Raw genomic sequence first — 5,512 nt, forward strand, 5'->3', positions numbered from 1 at the left:
GCAATTGCTCAGGGCAGGATAATGGATGCTCACTTGCTTTAGACAGGGCTGGAGACTCGGCAGGTTCTTTTCCTTTTAAATTCCTAGAGGCATTTGAGCTTGTGATCCCTGACATGGATGTTGGGGTTTTACTTCTATAGTGTGATAAGTACTTATACAAACTTATTTTGTTCTCTTAGGCTGTTTTTTTCTTTTCCAGCTACTTTTTTTGGGAAGTGGGGTAAGATAGAAAAATCTGCATCACTTTCAGCAAGAGCATTCCCAAATTAGTGTAGTCCACAAATGAAGATGTTTCTGATGCTGGTGGAAGCAGGGCCATTCCTCTACCCTTGGAGATACCATGTCAGTCACAGTCCTATAGGCCTGCCTAGGGGAAGAGGGAGGGCAGATCTCAGTGTCTACAGACTTTTCACGGTGGGCAAGCTCTACTCTCAAAGCATGGCACGAGGGAAACAGAGGGTCTTCCACTTCATGGCTACAACTTTTCTTATCTTAAAGACCTTCATCAAGTCTAATGAATTTATATTCCTCTAGACCACATAATTTTGACCCAATTTCTCACTAATACTCAAGCCTTACTTTAGTGAAAGAGTATCACTCCCACCCAATATCCAATCACCTCTCTGCCCAGAATCACATCATCAAACTTTCTGAGCACTGAGTTGACAATGAAGAGAATGGTCTGAGAGTTTCTCCTAATCTGGAGGAGTGGTTTAGAGGATAGAAGTTGGAGTCTCAGTTGCTGTCAGGCCTAAATGGACCTGACAATCATTTGGGGAGGAGAGATATTCCAGGTTGAAGGGTTCTTGGTGAGTTAAAGACTGATTCTTGTCTTTGGCTATGAATGAACTCGAGGCCACTAGGATGTGAGCAGGAAGTAGGATAAACTCTGTCTCTTCGAATCAGGCCAAGGACAAAGAAGGCATAGAAAACTCTTCCAAACTGCTCAGGCCTTACGGGAGGAACATACGGGTATGGGATGTGGCTGATCTTTAAAGGGGGAAGGAATGACAAGGTCAGAAATCTGTTTTTGAGTCAGACTATCTCAATGTCTAGGTTTCTCTTTGTCTTTTCCTTTTGTTCTCAGAATTTCATTAAACTAATGATTCAGTCATATCTGAGTATCTCCTACGGCCAGGCATTGTTTTAGACCTTGGGAATACAGTGAGCGAAACAGGTAAGATTTCTGCCCTGATGGAGCTTACATTTTAGTTGAGTGATACACATAATAAATGTAACAAGTAAACAATTAGATTTTCAAGATAATTTCACAGTGACAAGTACTATGGCAAAGCTTAAAAAAAAAAAACAACTTAAAGGTGAGACAGAAAGTGACAAGGCTGAGGGAGGGGGTCTACTTTAGATGGATGGGCAGGAAGGTCTCTCTTGAGGAGGTGATATTTATCCTAAATGACCAGAAGAAGACCTGAAAAAGGAGTGTTCTAAGAAGAGAAATGGCAAGTACAAAGGTCCTGAGGTGGAAACAAGCTTAGTTGAGTATGGCACATGAGGTAGAGAGAACTAAGAGATGGAATCACACAGAACGCCGAGGTTAGATCACATAGAACTTTAATTCAGAGATAGGGACTTTGGATTTTATTCTAAGAGAATTAAGAAACCATTAGATAATGTTAAGCAGGGGAATGAAATGATTTAATTTTGAAAGCTCACCCTGGCTGTTGTTAGATTATAGATTGGCAAGAGGGGAAGCAGGAAGGCCAATTAGGAGCCTATTTTAATAGTCCAGGTGAGAAATGACACCTAGTTTGGATAAAGTGGTAACTGGGGAGATACAGGTGAACAGGCTCAGGATCTATTTTAGCAGTAGAGCCAACAGAATTTGCTGGTGGGTTGGATGTGGGATAGGAGGAGATGAGAGGAATCTGATAGGGAATGCTGGTTCCATTTACTGAGATGTGAAAGCTGAGGAAGGAACAGGCTTTTGGAGGGAAACCAGAGAACTGCTTTGCCCATGCTTTGTTTGTAGTGCCTGTGAGACATCCAGATGGAAATGGTAAGCAAATTGTTGGGCAATGAGAATTCTTGGAGCATGTATTTAGTATTCTCTTTGAATTTTCTATTTACTTGTGGAAACTGAGGAAAGTCCAAGAATGGGTCTGAAAGGGCATTTCTCCATTTCTCCTGGGCCAGTAGAGGTCCTGCTTACAAGGGGACAGGTCCCCATCATCTGAGGGGTTTAGCGTGCCAATGGGTAGAAGTATGCTTCACTGCACATAGTAGAAGTGCTTTAGAGTTGAGGTCAAGCAAGTTATAAATTGCTATTTGTCATTAATCTACATTTCAATTTTCCAAGCGCCTTCTCTTTAATTTTGAATGACTTTAACTCTTAGCATGAATTCCTGGTTTTTGCTTCCCCACTTTCCTTTCTCATCACTCCCTGTCTTGCCTTCTCTAACCAGCCTTTACTCTGTGGACTGTTTAAAGTAAAAAGCTTTAATCCACCTTTTGATGATTGTGGGAGTGGGCAGGGAGAGCTCACTAAGAGAGCTCAGGAAATAGCTTGCCTCTTCTTCTGAAAAGTTGAGGAAGAAAACAGAGAATGGGATAGACAGATGGCCAGGTTGGAAGGAGTGACTTCAGGTCTGGTAGCCAGGGGCGCTGGGCTAATACTGAATTCCAGAATCAAGAGCTGTCCCCACTCAGTTGCATGCAGCCAGAGCTGGGAGCAGGCAGTCCCAGAAGGAACAGCAGAGACTATTTTTCCCTGTGGGCTGCACCTCCCAAGAGGAAAAAAGTGGCAAAGCAGATCCTAGTAGGTTCAGTTACTTTGCCCAAATTCACATCATCAGAAGTAAAATGGCTGAGGCTCTGAGAGAGACCAGGAAAGACCTCCTCCTCAAAGAAAACTAGAATGGAGAAAAAAGATTCTCCTCTAACAGATAATGAAAATGTGACTGCTATTAATACTACTGTATTGATGGCTATCACTATTACGATGTTAGGAAATTAGCTAGGTATTAGGGATATAAATATAAAAGATAATCTTACCATCTAGAAGCTTATGACCCAGTCAGGAGGTAGGACTAAAAAATATTAAAATATAGTAAAATGCACATATATCAGGGTTTCTTACCAGAAGGGTGCCTGCCAGTGATTACATTTTCGAGAGACTATATCCATGTAGGCCAGGACAAAAAAAGAAAATCATCTTGGAATTGGAGTCTCCCACATCCTTATTGGGTAGGGGTGAAGTAAATAGTTCTCATGTTTGTTCTTGTTTGTTTGTTTCTGGTTGTTGTTATTGTTGTTGTTTTCAAAAAGGAGTTAGTCAATAGTGAGGAATAGAATGATAATGGCTTTAAATCCTAACGGTAGGTAAATCAGAACCAGCTCTGATTTGGCACTTCTGAGCACAGAAACAGCTGATCACTTTGAAATCTGACACTTGGAGCCTAGACTGGCAAAGCCTGAGGGCCCTTGGATCAGGGTGACACCGGGGCAGGATGGAAAGGCCCCACTGTGGCCCATACTCTTAACTTTGCACTGACCCCACTGCGTGTGGGTTCCCCATGGGACAATGCTTCATCTCTGTTTACATCTGCTAAACAGCTTTGCTGCCTTACCCCTGAGCTACCTCGCACTGAGTTGCCCAGTGCATTGGCATCCTATTATTGTGGAAGTAACCAGGATGCCTCAGATAGAATTTGGGGTACAAATATTGTGCCTCCCAGTTTATCTCTAGAGTGTGAATGTTTGAGCCCCCAAAGTCCAGACTATCCTCTCTCCAGTTCCCTCTCTGTAACCTATAAGTCTTCACTGCCTCATCTGCTGAGGTGACTGGGAATTTGGCCAGGAGCACTTCCTGTTAGAGAGTTCTGGGGTGTGGGCGGCCCACCTCAGAAAATAGGCCAAGTACCTTCCAGGAAACAGGAACACATGGCCAATTTTGCCACTTTACCCTTCTGCTTTAGCCATGAGAATGAGACACTAGTTGACTGCCTTTCGGATACTTCTTAAGCACAGCTAATTATGTATGCAAAAAAAAAGAGGAGGATGGAGAGAAGATAGTCTGGATTCCTGGCTTTTCTATTACTGGTTTGTAAGGCCTCAAACATTTGCACTCTAGAGATGAACTAGGCATGCCTCCTAGTTCATCTCTAGAGTGCAAATGTTTGAGCCCTCCAGGAGGCATCTTTTACAATAATAAAAACATGCATAAGCTACAATATCAAGAAGCAAAAAGTGATGAATTTTGTAAGAGAAGGTATTGGGAGGATACTTCTGAGAGGTCAGACCTGAACAAGTTTTGGAAATATGAGTTGTTTATAGCGATAAAATAGAGGAAGTTAATTACAGACAGGAAGAACAGCATGACCAAAAGCTTTACTAACCCATGACATAAAATGGTTTCTTTAGCAAACTCAAAGTAGCTTTGTCCACTTTGCCACAGATTGTTTTGGTGGATTCATTTATTGTCCCAGTACTTAGTGATAACCTTCCTTAGCTCTTCATAAAGTACAAGTTTAATACATGTAGATATATGTAAAGTATTTAGAAGAGTACCTGGAACATGGTTAGCACTATCTTAGTCAAACTTCTGATAACTAAATAGCTTAACTTTTTAAAAAATATAAAATGTAAAAATATCCTCATAAAATGTAAAAATAACCCAACGAACCACCCTTTCCTGTTTTCTACTGTTGCCCACCCCCAACTCCTAATCTTAAAAAACCCTATATTCAACTTCAAAACCCAAACATTTTAAGAGATCGGTCTAAGATAGGTGCAACAAAAAGCATTCCAAGTGGAAAGGCGCTGCAGGACATGGGCAATGTTAGATGTTTTGGGTCTGAGGGTGACTACAGGCAAACAAACAATCTAAAATAAGGCTTGAAAATTTTCGTGTTACTTCCTAAGTCCTATTTCAAAGGTTTGTTTTTAATAATAGCATGTTGACCCTCTAAGAACGCTGTCCTCAGCAGATCGCCGCGTCGGAGGTGGCACGGAGATTCTTTGAAGGAGTACGGAACGGGGCTAGGTGCCACGAAACCTGGGCGCTAGAACTAATTTGACATTTTGGAATGGTTAAAAAAAAAAGGACAGGCCGGCCTGGATATTAGGGAAGAAGACTCAGGAGGGAGGAGAAGTAACGAGCCGCGAAGTCCCGGAACCGGGTCCAGAGAGAGAAGAGGGTCCGGGGTGGGGCACGAGAAGGATGCGAGCAGAGGAAGGTAACGTGGCGCCTGGTACTGGCCGCGTCCAATGGGAAGAGGGCGCGAGCCGCACCTCAACCTGCCCGAGGACGTCACGACGCCGAGACGGACGCTGGGCCAATGGGAGGCCGTCACGGGCAGGGGCGGGGCCTGGGGGAATCAGGGCTGGGCCGCATTGAGACAGTTGGCGGAGTCGTGTGGCCATCGCGGGAGAAGGGGGATTCGAGGAACGCCGGTTTCCCCGATATCTTACGCCCGCCATTAGTACTGCCCGCATGGTACCAAGTCCTCACTAAGCGGCAGCGGCGAAGCCTTAGGGGCGGCGCCGCGGAGGCGGC

This window comes from Pteropus medius, unplaced genomic scaffold, assembly GCF_902729225.1.
Source record: "Pteropus medius unplaced genomic scaffold, Ma_sr-lr_union100, whole genome shotgun sequence".
Classification (NCBI taxonomy): Eukaryota; Metazoa; Chordata; class Mammalia; order Chiroptera; family Pteropodidae; genus Pteropus; species Pteropus medius.